Source organism: Aplidium turbinatum, chromosome 5 (assembly GCF_918807975.1).
Source record: "Aplidium turbinatum chromosome 5, kaAplTurb1.1, whole genome shotgun sequence".
Lineage (NCBI taxonomy): Eukaryota > Metazoa > Chordata > Ascidiacea > Aplousobranchia > Polyclinidae > Aplidium > Aplidium turbinatum.
This window is the reverse complement of record NC_137476.1, coordinates 20247683-20264051: the sequence shown is the minus strand read 5'-3', so window position 1 is coordinate 20264051 and position 16369 is coordinate 20247683. Positions and strand designations below refer to the sequence as shown.

General features: G+C 36.9%; 1 long non-coding RNA gene across 1 annotated transcript; it reads right to left on the bottom strand.

Moving 5' to 3' along the window:
* Positions 1-3123: 3123 nt before the first annotated feature.
* On the bottom strand, positions 3124-4075 carry LOC145770024 (uncharacterized). Its single transcript, XR_014289123.1, has 2 exons — positions 3948-4075; positions 3124-3459 (listed from the first exon to the last, which is right to left on the bottom strand). It is a non-coding gene; the product is annotated as an uncharacterized LOC145770024 (long non-coding RNA).
* Between the last annotated feature and the right edge of the window lie 12294 nt (positions 4076-16369).

Here is a 16369-nt window from a genome sequence, read left to right as displayed (position 1 = left end):
AAAAACGTTTCAAAATTTCTAGCCACGCCACTGGAATGCCTGTTTTATAGTTTTTAGTTTTCTTTATAATTTCAATCAATTACGTATATGCCTGCAAACATAAAGTATATCCAATTGGTCATGGATACTCCATGCAGGGTTTTAAACCAGATTTCAAGTTTACCTTGCATGCTTAGCAATTTTTATTGAAGCAACATTTATTTTTTAAACATTCACAATTGATGAAAATGGCTGTTTTAATGTCTATTTTATATCATATCTAGGCTATATGTCGTAGTATCATTATTGTTCATATGTGCTTTATCTTTTTCTTTCTTTTTAATTGATTTTCAAATTTTCTGGCCCCCCCCAAAAAAAACTCCTAGATCCGCGCCTGCCTAGATATATATATTACAAATAGGCATTATAGGCAAGCATGCGTTTTTTGAATAGTAGGCCTATACGTATACACGCTTTCATTAGACAGCGATAATTGGTAGTATTAGGCTATGGCAGGGGTTTTCAACCTTTTTTGCACCATGACCCTTTCAGAGCAATCATCGTAGCCTCGCGACCCCCCCCCCCCGGAACAATGTTCAACAAAGGCAAATTTTATGCAAAATCTAACCGAATTTGATTCATGCCGACATCCATTTATGTCTCGTTTTGCTGTTCTTATGCAAACTTTTAAATCTAAAAATGTCTATTTGCGATGTTATTATTAGGGAGGCACAAAAACTAATAGGCCTACTTTTTAGGATAAGTCTGCTTCCCATCCTTGGGAAAAACTTCTTATAGGGGAAGACGGGGCAGAGCGGGACACTTTTCGTAAAAACGTAATTTCAGCAACAGTGATGGTTGGATTTAGTTAATTTCTTTTTTAATCGAAAGCCTTAGTTGGTCAGCATAGCCTATTTGGTTCGAAGGTCAAGCGGAATCTTTCTTACTGTTATAGTACAAATGAAAAAAGAATTTTTTTTTTAAATGTCCCGCTTTGCCCCAGCCGTGGGGAAAAGTGGGACACTTCATTTTTGCATGATTTGGTACTGTTTAGCCGCTTCTCTCAAAGACAACTTCTTGCTTTTCACATCTTCTATCGCATTCTTAAAATATTGATAGCTTATCTGTCTATTTACCTATTTCAGTTTTTCTCTTATAGCGACGAACCATTGTCAGAATTAAATTGTGTAGGCCTACCGGTACATTATAAATGAATGCTGATAAATATTTTACGATCTTGAAGGCTAAAAGAGTTATAAACAAAAATTCAATCAACAGAAGAACCACACATACAATCTAGACTTCTAGAGTCTCATATTGCCCTAATGCACTGTCCCTCTTTGCCCTAATACAGCTGTCCCACTTTGCCCCAAAGCATAGCCTTTAGAAAATAACATCTCTGCTGAAACCTGTAAAGTTTTAGGTAAAAGTTGCTTTTGTTACCAACAAATACTGTCTCAATGTCTAAGATAAAAACAAAGCTACCAACAAATTCGCTTATGCTAACGAATGTGGTAGCTACATTTCCATCTCTTTCTTATAACAAACCATGCCAAAACACATTTTACTTCCTCACGACGCGCGTTATGCTCTGCCAGTCGCCATTTTTTCACAGCAAATACATTTTATAGTTGCCTAACTAGTGCTTCCGGTTAGAGGGAGCCAAAGAATACAAAACGTGAGAAATTGCGATGTCCCGCTTTGCCCCGTCTTCCCCTAGGCCACGAAAGAATTTTTTGTCGAGTAGGTAGGCTATGTAGGTAATGAAGAAAAACAAGCGATTTTTCTTTTACCATTTAGAACGTGTTATTCACATTTGTTGATCGTCCCTTTCAAAATAGGCTATCCTACATATTTGCAAAACTCTTAAATAAGCCAAGTTTTATCTCAAACTTTATCACAATTTAGAGCTGAAAATACGCTCGGAATGCATCAAATCAAATATAATTTTTTTAATTTTCTGGGGGAGCCCTCCAAGACTCCCTCTGTTGTATTCGCCTTTGGCGAACACGCGCCCGAGCTGTGCCCGTCCGAAGCACCCCCATTTCTAGAACTCATCAGCCGCCACTGCGTGTGAGCACCATCTCGCCTTCCTCCCTCCGAAATTCACTAGTGGGCCTCTACTTTTTAGTGAAGGTGCCTGAAATGTTTTTCAAACCGTAGGATAAATTTGGATAGAATAGAAACATGTCCCAACAGACTGACTCCACAATCTGTTGGAACTCCATCTTTGACTACATAACAATGCAAAGGGCTATAGAGTTTAAACACCCCCGGCTCAATATCACGCAACGCTGGTTCGACTCCCGAGGTGTGCGCTGAAGCAACGCATTTCAGGACTGCTCTCCATTCAGCGGCACCTTATAGTGAATGGAATAATTCCCCGGCAACAATACTTCAACAATCGGAAAACTTCACTCTTCCAATGTCGGTAACCGGCCATGCGTCAAGAGCCTCTACAAGTATGTGAAACTACCAGGAATATTAAGTAGGCCTAGGCAGGGATACCTAGACACTAACGGGATGCGAAACTCAAAATTCGTCCGTCCAACTGAAGGGCTAACCATGTTGCCTACAATGAATTGCACAATGCGGTGTTACTACAGGAGAAAATGTTTGTTTTGCACTGGCTGTTTTATTCGTCGTTTCACAAAAGTTGTATCTGTACATTATTGTCAATCTTATGTTGATGACAAAATTATTAATATTGTAAGTTATAACCAATTCATTAGGCTACATGTAGAATCCACAAAAGAAAAAAAAACGACTAATGGCTTATTGTTCATAAACTTGGATACTAGGCTATGTACACAAACAAAAATAGTACCAATAAATATCACTGGACAATCTGATATCATAACTTTACACTGTAACCACATTCAGGCAATGACACAAATTCAAGTATTTGCAGTCTTGCGTGAACCACCACTCGTAAGCTTGCGTACTGTTCGAGCCATCTTCGCGGGTTCCTCGCGCCTGGGAGCGTTCAAACGTTTTAATTGATTTTTGGCAAAACAATTAAACAAAGTTTTTACAATCAATTTGAAATCGCAGTGGTCTTTTCAACAAGCCACATCAGCCTGCAAACCGAATGACGTCTCTGCTGCATTTTTAACGGCTCGAATAAAAGCAGAGCGTGGGTTTGGTAGGGTGAGCATTTTCTTTTTAGCAGAAGGATTGCTGAGTACGACATCGTAATACTGAACAGCCATTGTCGTTACAGCGAAGCACAACTCTGTTGGCACTGAAGAAGGAACATCAATCCCAAACTGTCATGCAAATACTGAGCAAGTTCGGGCACTGCTGTCATCGTTTGAATGTATGCTAAGAATGTTTGCTCAGTGAGACCAGCATTTCCAGATTGTTGCCACTTCACAAATATATCAACTGCAACTGCAAGGTAGCACATGATGGGAGGTTGATCCTCTCCTTCTTTAGGAAATTTCCTTGGCATGCACATGTCATCCTTTTTTGCTACACCTTCAAAACACACAATGCAGTGAGTTAAGTGAGCATTTCACAAACAAAAAAGAAAAAATGTCATCAATAACATTGCATTAATATGTAACCGTTTATAAGAGAGTGCGACGCCTGGAAAGTAACATGTCGAACCGCTATCAGTAGCAAATGTTTCCTCATGTAGTCTACAAGTCCTGAATTTGGCTATTAATGTGTTGGAATAGTTGCTGGTGATAGTGATTCTACCACATGCTCATGATCTAATTTGATTAAAAAAAAACAGAAAATTTTCACAAGTAATGTTGTGGACAGGAAGCATAATAAACTTTAAAACAGCTTTAGGGTCGTCGTATGCACCAATAAGATTGATCCAAATATGCTGGTTCACTGTTTTTAACTTCTTCCACTAACCTCTGTAAACTTTGCAGAAAAGCTGTTGCTGTTGATTGTACGAAGTCTGCTTTATATATATGTAAAATTTGCGATATCAGTATAGTGACATGACATACCCTTAAATGGTGATTTAACGAACATGATTTTCCAAATTTTAGATATGAATTTCACAAATCTTGATGTTTCCAGGAACCCAGCATTGCTTTCAGCATACAACTCCAAGGCATGCGCACTGCGCAGTTGATTCACAGAACACACCTGAAAATAGCAAAGGCCATCGTTGGCTTGCGGCTGGCAAAAATAGTTTTATTCAGTATTTTTTATTCTATGACTTTAATTTCGTACACGGTTTCCAGTAATAGTGCTAACCTAAGTTACTAGTATATTATTACTTTCTTTTAAAACAATGAAAACTATTAATACTACAAAAAGTGCTCAATGCCAAGCAAAAAGTCAAAGCAGAGCGAATTAAATCAAATATAGTTATTACTATCTGAAGCCTTTACAAATTGTTTCACCTAACGGATCATCAGAAGGTCTTATTCAAATAGAATCAAATAAAATAAACAAATAAAACTCTAAATAAAACAAATAAAATTCTATTTGAATAAAACCTTCTGATGATTCGTTAGGTGAAACAATTTGTAAAGGCTTCAGATAGTAATAACTATATTTGATTACTTTCTTTTATATATGTCTTTGTGATGTCATAACCGACCAATTTCAAATGCTATTTTAAAATGTTGTTGTGCTCAATGCTCATATCATCCGGACAAAACCTTTCTGCATACAAGACAGAAACTACACCAGCTGAGCACCATTTAAGTGTATGCATTACAAGGCAGTGAGTTCTATACTCAATTCACAGATGGGTCTGTGTCATTAATAGGCTACCATATTTTACAACTTTACTTACTTAAAGCATGTTGCCAGGTGATGTACGTGCTATGCTGCTGGGATTTAGCGATGCTTTCCTCAGTGCAAATGCAGCCTTCAGAGGCTTGTGTTCCTCAAGAGCATACAAGCGTTTTATATGCTCAAAATGAGCAGTGCATTTTTCACCAAAGATGTGTCTATGATCTTCACCAACAGGGGGAAAGTGCATTCTCTTTCTATTCAGAAAATTATAGAAAATATTTTTAAAATTGTGTGTGAAGTCAAATAATAGGTACAAATGCTTTTCTTTCCTTGTAGGATGCACAATGCAACTTGACAATTTGTTGTTTCCGCACATATCCATGAACATTTTTCTAAATAAAAGAGTATGTATATTGTTAGTTAATTTGAACTATGTGAAGCAAAGCATTACCACCAATAAAATTACACCTTTTGTCCAATAAATTTGTATATACATTCAAACTGCATAAAAGTACACCCAACTTACAAGGGTCGACGTCTTTTAGGTGCAGACAGTTAGGCGCCGGTCAAATAGGCGCGCACATGCGCAAACCATTACCCTTTAACGGCACTGGGAACTACCCTGGGTCTAGTGACAAATTAAAGCATGTCAAAAATATCATTACCCAGCTCTCATCACAACCAATTCATGCAGACATAAATACCTGTTGCAAACATGATTGTCAACGGAGACAGCAACAACAAAGAAGATTTCATCTAGTGCATTCATCACTTTTTTCAAATCATTAAACAAGTCTAAATTGTTCGGTTAGTTGTTAAATCATTTTCCTTTTTCAGTCTTGCAGATGCTGTAGATGTAGAAGTGGATCTTTTAGGTGGCTGTTGCTTTGTCAGATAACCAGGTAAACCAGGAAATATTCTTGGTACAGCTGACGGCTTTAGGCGAAGCTTTTTCAGTTGCAACAATTCTCTTTTTGCAACTCTTCTTTCTCGGACATCGGTAGTACTTGTAAAGTCTGAATCATAAAAATGTTTTGCACAAACTCTACTGGAGGAAGTGACTGCATATTGTTCTCTAGGAATAGCTTTAATCCAAGCTTGAATTGCATCTTGATTGCAAGGTAATCGAAAAAGTGACACTGTTGGTCTATTACTTTGAGATAAACAATAACCAGTATTACAATTAGGAACGCAACAGGTAAACCCCATATTGCTAAACAATTTAAATGACCTATAACATTCAAGCACAAGTACTTAGTTTCAGATATATATAAGCACAATGAGATATGAAAAAGACTTGGTAGCATTATATCATACATTGGCACAAGTAGAAATGATGTGTAATTGTGTATTGTTAGCCTACCTACCAGTGTTGGGTCCACGTCTTTTAGGCGCAGACAGTTAGGCGCCGGTCAAATAGACGCGCACACTGTGGCGTCTGTATATTTAGGTGCGGAGCACTGTGGCGCCCGTTCATTTAGGTGCTATTCCTAGTAAAGTCTGCAGATTGTATCAGCTTGGCAGGTAGGACAATGCTTTTCACACAAAATGTTATATTGAACAGAAAAATATGTTGTTTTGTTAATGCGCGGGTGGATATGAGGTGCGAGACAACGCTCTACTACTCTTGATTTTAGCTCATCTCCACAGGACATTTGCTATTTATCCTGAACACAGGTTGCAACCAGATGGACCTTTACTTAAGCTGTTATCTTTCGCAATTACTTCTACTCGGATGGATTGATCGTGTTGCGAGTACTTATGAGACAACGCTCTACTACATGAATACACTTCTATAGGGCATGTGAACCCTGGTTACAAGTTGCAAGCATAATGGTGCGACTTTGCTCGTTATTAAACCTAGTCAGGGTTTTGACAGAAAACTAAGTTACTCTTCACTCAAGCTTACCACCCGCTTGAATATAGGCTACGGTATTTTTTACGGATGTTTAGTGTAGTTATTATTTGACCTAACTAAAAGTGAACTCAGTAATGTTCGGAAACTTGAATAATTTATTGATAAAACGTTCGCCGACGCAAACCTGGACTAACAACAAATAAATGCCGAACACGCGCATTAAAATACAATATATTTTTCTGTTCAATATAACATTTTGTGTGAAAAGCATTGCCCTACCTGCCAAGCTGATACAATCTGCAGACTTTACTAGGAATAGCACCTAAATAAACGGGCGCCACAGTGCTCCGCACCTAAATATCCAGACGCCACAGTGTGCGGCGTGCGCGTCTATTTGACCGGCGCCTAAAAGACTTGCTCCCCCAATGTTAGCCTACTAATCTCATTGGTCATTCGCTGCTTCCAGCTGATTAGTACTAAACTCAAGTATGTTTTTATTATGAATAAACTTGGACCATTAGTTTATAATGAAATTAACTATTTCCTTCCAAGTCCAACATACCGTACTGGTACCCTGAGGCCTAGAAAATGACCACTCCAGGCAATAGCAGATTGACACTTCATCCAATCAACAGAATTTTGAAAATTAAAAATCTGCTCGGTCTAGCCTATCTGACACTAGTCACAACTTTGTTTTCCATATTCATAACCTACCAGCTTAAACCAAACTAAAAACGAGCACACCACGATTTAGGCATGCCCTTCAGTTGGACGGAATAAATGAAAAAACGGATAAGCTTCGGATCCCCTAAGTCCAATATCCCTAGCCTAGGGCTACCATAGGCCTAGGGCTACCTCTTTTGAGAGGATTTGTACTCTTTTGAGAGGATTTGTACTCTTTTTCCAAGAAAAATGAATTGTCCTCCGAAGGCACTAAAAAATGCTCAAATGTCCTCTTTTTTGACAGTTTGGGTTTTCATGCTTGTATTTTCTACGGGATTATATTGCTTGATGACGTTTCAGCGACGGCTTGTGGGCTATTTGTTTTCTAAACATTTTGTATAGGCCTACCAATTCAGCATGTTGATTTATAAATTCTACAAGAAATTGGCGCATTTATGAAACTGCTGTTGAACGTTCATTGCCTTGTTCACTGTAAGATCTTACACTACATTTTAAAGGCCATCCCCACTCTTTCACAAAAATTATTTTTTTAACTAAGTTAGGCCTACATAGCCTACGTTTTATATTGATACAACGCTTGTAGACGTTGTTGATTACCAACTCAGTTTGGTTCGTTTGTTAAGCTACTTGAAACAAATCGAAAGAAATGTCTAAAAGTTTAATGTGTGTAACACCTAACCTACAGCAAAAGAAATCGTGGCATGGATAGGATAGGCTGCAGCTTTACAAGGAAAGGAACAGCTTTTTAGTTCACGCCGTTTTTAGCATCGTAACGGTTATGTGCAGCCTACTGTTTCAATAATATTTCTTGCAAAAAATTTAACATTTTCGTTAGGGCTTACCATTCCTTATTGAAAAAAATTAAGACTTGGCTACCTGGAGATCGTGCCTGATTTGTCACATATTTGCAGATTTTTACGATCATTGTTGTGACTGAAACTATCTAAAATTTAGGTATTTTTTCACTTTTTTGCTGACTCTTAACAAAATAGAGAAATAAAACAGAGTAATCTTGGCTGGCTTAGCATACTTTTTTACACACAAAAAATATAACATAGGTTAATTAAAATAACTCAAACGTTTTCGACACGTACGTGTGTCCTCATCAGGAATTAAATCTGCAATACAGCCTACATAAAATGAAACATCGTAAGATAAATTTGACTGTGCACTAAGTTATACCTACAACTGTAACGACACTCCTGACTGAAAAGCACAAACTGAAACAAATGATACAAGAATGATTACGAGTAAATTGATGCGGTGGAAAACAGATCACATGAGGTGTAAACTACAGGCATTGGACAAACAATTAGAACACACACAAAAGGAACGATGAGCCACAGGCGAATAATTGTCGGTTGAAAAATGGATTGTTACGTTTGATTGTTGGGGCTGCTCAGCCCTTTTCCAACACGACAAATTTTTAAGATGCCGGATGTATTTAGGATTGTTATTTTGCAAAAGAATAAAAAATTATCGTCTTTTCCGGAATTTTTTGTTTAAATTTACCCAGTGGTGGATTTCCAGAAGATTAGCTTCCGGAGCGCTAGTTTTTTACTTTCCAAATGCGCTAGGTGCCGTAGAAGAAATTCAGAAATATGTCTTTATAAGACTTTGAAACAGCACACTTGATGTACCTAAAACGTTGCTAAAGTAAGTATCATGGTTTATAGATGGTATAGCGTTGTTCAATGCAAATATTCATATTTTAGTGAAACAATAATACAAAAAAATACAAGTTATAGACTAGAAAAAAAAAGAAAAAAATTTGTTTTTAGTTTTTTTCACTTTTGATTTTTGATTTTTCAAGTTATAGCCTACAATTTTTAAGACACTTATCGTATTCAAAATTATAAAACCTCTGGCGACTTCGGGTCTCAATTTCCGGGTTACGTCCATGGTGTAATCAGGATCCAACATACTTCGCTGGTTAAAAATTTCTCAGTGGAAGACGGATCATTCGTATAAAGAGTAAACTTGAAACAGTTACAGTGCGTAGAGAAGCACGGTCAGATGTCAGTATGAGGTTCATTTGTGAAAATCCGCGCTCACACTTGCTCGATGAAATTGGAAGGGATTATAGTGACGTTATCACATTTTGAAGACTCTGGGATCTTCTTTTCGTAGTTGTATATTCACAAAGTCCTCTCACAGCAGCTTCGCGTTCATCTAAGCCAGGCCCGTAATTATACATTTTAGCTTGGGGGGCTCAAAAGCTGTTGCGAAGTAAAAGGCTATGCACATAACATTTGTAGTTGCAATGAGTCTAATTTGCGGTTTTTCGGGAAAAGGCACGGCATACGTTATAAAGTCACAAGGTGCTAGATAGTAGTAATTTTGAATGATTGGGATAATTCCAGCCAAAACATGGGTAATTCCAGCCAAAATGATCTCTTATGTATCTCTTACTTTGAGCTTGGGGGGCAATGCCCCCCCAAGCCCCCTCCGGCAATTACGGGCCTGATCTAAGCGCAATCTCTTTGCCACTTCAATGATTTCGTTTTCTCCGTGTGTCATTACTGTGTCCTCTGGTCAAATAGTTGGATCAAGTACTTTTCAGCTGTTAATAAATGACAAGTCTGTTGAATTCAACAAGCGATCTTGGATGGAATTTCCTAAGTGATTATACACCCTTCTCTGTTGAGTGGAAAATACCACCCTTTAGTAGGGTGGAAATGACCATCTTTCCCAATAGGCTATGGGGTGGGAATGAAAAAGTAGAAGTGGAGTTTTTAGACCACCCCTAGAAGTGGTTAAAACTACAATTTTTGATTTACAGCGTAGAAGATGCGTGGATTGATTAGCGGGTTATTTCTGCAATTGTTTACATGTAATTCCACACCTTTAAACTCTAAGTTTTTTTCAGCATCCTTAGCAATGCCATAATGTCGTCCGGATTCGTTCCTTCGTGTTTCAAATAATTTTGCAAGATTATTAATTTTGTTATCCGCATCTCAAATAGTAGCCTACATGCTCTGTTTTACAGTTCAAGGCTTAGGCTATTTCGGATAATTCTTGCGAGTATTCGTACATCAAAGCCAAGTCCAACAAGAAATCCGTGTATGTTATCTTCGACAAGAGTCCTTGATAATTCGCACGTTCCCGAGAATCTCTTGTGTCGCCAATAGCCCCCCTTTTTGAAAAATTTGAAAAGAGCTGGGAAAGGATTTTAGCCAGCATTTGAAAAGAGCTGGGAAATCATTCCAGACGGCACTAACTGTGCGGAAACTCGAGGCTACCAATGTGTGTCCAGTAGGCCTACCCTTCCGATTTTCAACAACTGCACTTCAACAGCCGCTGCACATTCACCCAATTCCCTGCTATTGTTAGGAGAAGCGTGGTAAAGGCTATAGCGTTTGTCCATAAAAGATTGAAATCGATTCAAATTACTAACTGATTTTACAGCATTGGTCACAGCGGTAAACCATAATCTCTTCGTGGGAAAATTGTAACATAAGATTCCCGAATCCGTTCGTCTGCATGTAATGACCGAAAAAGAAACACTCCTTTGAAACGTCTATTCAAATTTGTATTTCTGTAAAATTAGCCACCTGGCTGTCGAAAATGGGATGCAACGCCGTACACCACTAAAACTTGTCACTACAGAACAGATTACTTGGATAAAAGACGGAAATTTTCGTCCAGCTGACAAGCACTACGCAAACCAGTTAAACATGCGACCAACCTCTTCAAGCAACAATTTTAAAATGAATGACCAGAATAGATATCAATATCTCAAACTCACGTACGCAGTACTGTGACGTAATAGTGAAAGACATTGTCACGCAATTCAAACAGGTGTTCAAAGGTGATGATGCAATATTTCATGTTTAAACAGGTTAGACACAAGTCTTACGAATGATGGTGCAATTTTGGCTCATTTTTAGGAAAAATTCCATGACGTAATACGCTAAGATTCAGTAGACCTGAACGGTTTTTATATGATTAGTTAGATTAGGTGAACAATTGTCTGGAACAAGCATGACGAACCGATAGTTCCAATCTATGGTCGCACAATAGGCTACCACATTACAATGTCTGGAAATTAATCACGAAGCCATTTTGCTACACCATTTTTGCGACCTATCACCACAGCCGCGCCATCACATATACAACACCAACCAAACAAGAAGATAAAAATGTTGTAGACATGCCATATGATTTTAGGCAGCTCTTCAAGGAATCAATGATGCCATTCACCGTAAGGACTAGCGAGCTCAACAAGACAAATACATTCACAGGTTCGCTTCCGTCAAGACTGGTACGAAGGTATATTATCAGAGTGAATACCCGATTTAACGTGGTCGACTCATCAAGAATTATGGATATACTTTTACTCGGGGACATAGTGAGTATCTCACTATATCCCCGCTTTTACTGAACAGGGCAAAGCATAATAAGAGTATAAAATATTTGAGCTTCCGGAACGCCGTTCCGGAGAAGTCAATTTTTTGATCGAGCTTTCGGAGCGGCGCTCCTGACCGCTCCGGCTGAAATCCAGCCCTGAATTTACCACAAAAACTATCCCTTCCCTAGGTCACATTCAGTCGATTGCAGTTAAAGAAGCGTTGCCAGGTGAGAAAGTTTGATTTTATTTGAATGACTTGAAAATTAGTGAGAAACTGAGAGTGAGAAATTATATTACTATGATCATTTTGCTAAACATAACATTTGATAGAATGAATAAATTCGATGTATTGAAAATTTCACTAAATCGACAACAAAAAGAAAAAAATCTTTTTTTTGTTTTCACACTACATTACAAATTGACAACTGTATTGTCATCTCTGTGTGGAATTTTTCCGCTTTCCGCCTAAAAAAGTTATCCGTGATTAAGTGCGAGGCATAAAATGCGACCTGACTTACATTCTAAAAATCTTTAATAAAACTATAATCCGCAACATGTGGCATTTAAATTTTACATGCATCGGATTCAGTATTGAATTACCTTTCCAGGGATGTGCATCAATAGGTCTGCATTTGGGAGGAACTTCTAGCAGAACGGTTCAAAGATAGAGGATATTTTTGCAATATTCAAGAAAATAATACGACTTTTGCAAAAATTATGCAAAAATTTATGCAAAAATCGTATTATTTTTTTGAATATCGCAAAAATATTCTCTATGTTTGAACCGTTCTTCTGGAAGTTTCTCTCAAATGCCGACCTATTGATGCACATCCCTGGAAAGGTAATTCAATACTGAATCCAATGCACATAAAATTTAAGTGGCACGTGTTGCGGATTATAATTCTATTCGAAGATGTTTGAGAAGGTGTTTTTTATGCAAAAATCGTATTATTTTCTTGAATATCGCAAAACTATCCTCTATCTTTGAACCGTTCTGCTAGAAGTTCCTTCCAAATGCCGACTTATTGATGCACATCCCTGGAAAGGTAATTCAATGCTAAATCAGATGCATGTAAAATTTAAGTGGTACGTGTTGCGGATTATAGTTGTAATCGAAGATGTTTGGAGAGTGTTTTATACATAAATCGAATTATTTTCTTAAATATCGAAAATAAATTCTCTATCTTTGAACCGTACTGCTAGAAGTTCCTTTTAAATGCCGACTTATTGATGCACATCCATGGAAAGATAATTCAATACTGAATCCGATGCATGTAAAATTTAAGTGCCACATGTTGCGGATTATAGTTTTATTAAAGATTTTTCGAATGTATGTCAGGTCGCATTTTATGCCTCGCACTTAATCATGGATAACTTTTTTAGGCGGAAAGCGGAAAAATTATTCTGCCAGAATGACGGTGGTCAGGGCGCCTGGGCCGCTGAAGTTGCAGAATATTCGGTTGTACCTCTCAGTTTTTTGTCAATCTGGTTTCTCTGTGTTGTGTAGGAACATTGTATGTTGTGAAAGATCTGAGTTAGTTTTCTATTTTGCATTAACCTAACCCACTGATAAGCAATTGTTAGTAGCCTAGGATAATTTTAACATACATGTTGCAAGACAGTGTGCTTGTTCAATGTTCATCTTTCAATTACATACAGATACAGTAAACAACTAATAAAGATCATAACTGTATTAAAGTTAACAGTTGGTATCAAAAGTGATACACACACAAAAGTACGATTTCCAGTTTCCTGTAATTTTGCCTTGCTGAATCTTTTATAGCATCAATTTTTTAATGCTTTTGTTTTGAAGACTCACAAAGCAAAAGTTCAGGAAACTTGTCACCTTTTGAAATTTTTCTTTGTGTTATAAAAGTTTAATCGCCCTTGCACTTGCAAGTGTTAATTGTAATTGTAGGACTATTTCACAAAATTTTTTTTTTATCTCGCTTCTAGGTTTGGTGGCTGTGCAATTTTAAGATAGTGGTAACACTGTTTTATCGATGCATCATATATTTTTAACTTTTGGGTTTTGCCAATTTGACACCATTTGTTGGTGTCTGCCGTCACACCATGTGATGTCCGCGAGAAGTACCATGTAGATCGGTCATATTTGTCCGGCGAGAAATACCGCAACACAGGAACTAGCGATACAAATCGTCATTGCATGGCACGAACAATTGTTGTGAGAATATAATTTCCCGCGCATCTACAAAATGTGAATACTGTATCCCTTAGCTTCCATTCATGCAGGAAAACTTACAATTTTTACGTTGCTTTAACGATCGATGACATTGAATAAGCGTAACAATTAAGCAAATTCTTCGCCAAGAATCGAAGGGAGTATATACCTATTCTTACGCGCAACTTAGCTCAAGTTTTACGTCACAATGTCTGGCTTTGATGTCCGAGTAATATTGATAAGGCAAAGTTGGTTACAAAATTTGTTAAGTTTTGATATTACAGTAAGAAAGAAAAAGCCCAGGGTAAATTTACTTTCGCTCACATGACATGCAAAAATATACCTAAAGAAAAAAGCCTAGTAAAACTTTGCACAGCAGAAAATAGTAGCGTTAGTGTGGAAGTTAATCAGTCGTGCGGCGTATCAAGCAGCTACATGGCGCTTTGACTGTTCAAGCGCATGTTGTTGGTCTGATGAAAGTCTTTCAGAGTGACTTTGCTGAAATTTTAAAAAGCCTTCCAAACTGTCGCTATAGTTCTCAAATGGTGAAGAATTATCAAAATAAAGTGATGAAGCATGACGATCGACGCTAAAACTGGTGTGTCTGCCGTGAGACTTAATTTGTCCGCCGAGATAGCTGCTCAGACCGGACACGTTTGTCCGTCGTCAACAAAAACGAATTTTGAGACCTGTACTGTGAAATCTGTTTGAAAAGCTGCTCTGTGGCCCAAGGATCTTCGTACCCCTTGATGTTTAATCTCGTACCCCCGGTTGGGAACCCCTGAACTAGACGAAGACTTACGTACTACATAATGTGTGGGTCATTCCATGCCAAATGAGCAATTGGGTTACACCACATGTCATAGATTTTATCGAAATTTGGCATACTTGTAGACGCCAAAGAAATATTAAGAAGGCAAAAAAAATTTTTGGAAAATTTTAAATATTAGTAGAGTTATGGTCATTAGAAAAATCACCATTTTTGCCTGTTCCGCTTCAGTGATTTTGTCCAATTTCTTATTATCTTTCTAATTTCTTAACCTGTGATCAAACAAAATGGCTGAAAATTGCTAAACATACATTTAAAGACCCAAGGAATCCAAAAATGTAAATTAAAACGTTGACAGAGAACTTCTTGATATGATTATAAAGGTTTCAATTTGCTACATGCATTTTTTGGAGGCCAAACTTTGGGGGCCTATAAAAAAAATGGGTATAAAAATTAAGAACTGAAATTCACATATTTTATACTTATATCAATACTCTTTCATTTCAAATAAAAAATATGAATTAATTTTGATAACTACTATGATATGATAAAAGCTAAATTTTCTGACTTGCAAATTTTGTACTTTTTTACACTCATTGTTCAAGATTTTTGTCTATGACATCACAATTTACATTATTGCTTGTTGATGACATCACAATTTACATATTGTTTGTCATGACAATTGTTATGTAGCTCATGAATGAATTAAATGCTAGTAATGCATTTAGGTTTAGTGTTCAATTTTAGGTTGTCCTATTAGCACTACATTAGTTTTACTTCTACAATAACACAATTATTCATCACAGCAATGCGGCATTGCAAAAAAATGGAGAAATTGTGCCATAAAATTCACTTTGCTAGAAGCAGTGGGTTTGTGGGCATTGGTGGACTTGCAGAAACAGATGAACATGTTTATTATGAACATTAACATTTCTCTGCTTCAAGCAGATAGATGGGCTTTGAACACTTGAACAGTGGGAAAAGTATATTTCCTGGTTGCAAGATCTGTCGAGTATGTTAGGAATAATACATATACTAATAGGACAACCTAAAATTGAAATCACAATTAAAAGAGTACGGTAATTAACTCTACAAGTTACCACTAATATTACTATGGTGTATGGCCTACAACACTAAACCTAAGTGCATTATATACCAGTATTCAATTCATTGATGAGCTACATAACAATTGTCATGACAAACAATATGTAAATTGTGATGTCATCAACAAACAATAATGTAAATTGTGATGTCATAAACAAAAATCTAGTACAATGAGTGTAAAAAAGTACAAAATTTGCAAGTCAGAAAATTTAGCTTTTATCATAGTAGTTATCAAAATTAATTCAATTTTTTTATTTGACATGAAAGAGTATTGGTATAAGTATAAAATATGTGAATTTCAGTTCTTAATTTTTATACCCATTTTTTTTATAGACCCCTAAACTTTGGCCTCCGAAAAATGCATGTATCAAATTGAAACCTTTATAATCATATCAAGCATTTCTCTGACGACTTTTCAATCTATATTTTTGGATTCCTTGGGTCTTAAAATGTATGTCTAGCAATTTTCAGCCATATTGTATGATCGTAGGTTAAGAAATTACAAATATGACAAGAAATTGGACAAAATCACTGAAGCAGAACAGGCAAAAATGGTTATTTTTCTAACGACCATAACTCCACCAATGTTTAAAATTTTTCAAAATTTTTTTTTGCATTCTTAATATTTCTTTGACATCTACAAGTATGCCAAATTTCAATAAAATCTATGACATGTGGTGTAATTTTTCAAAAAAATTTGCTCATTTGGCATGGAATGACCCGTGTGTCAGT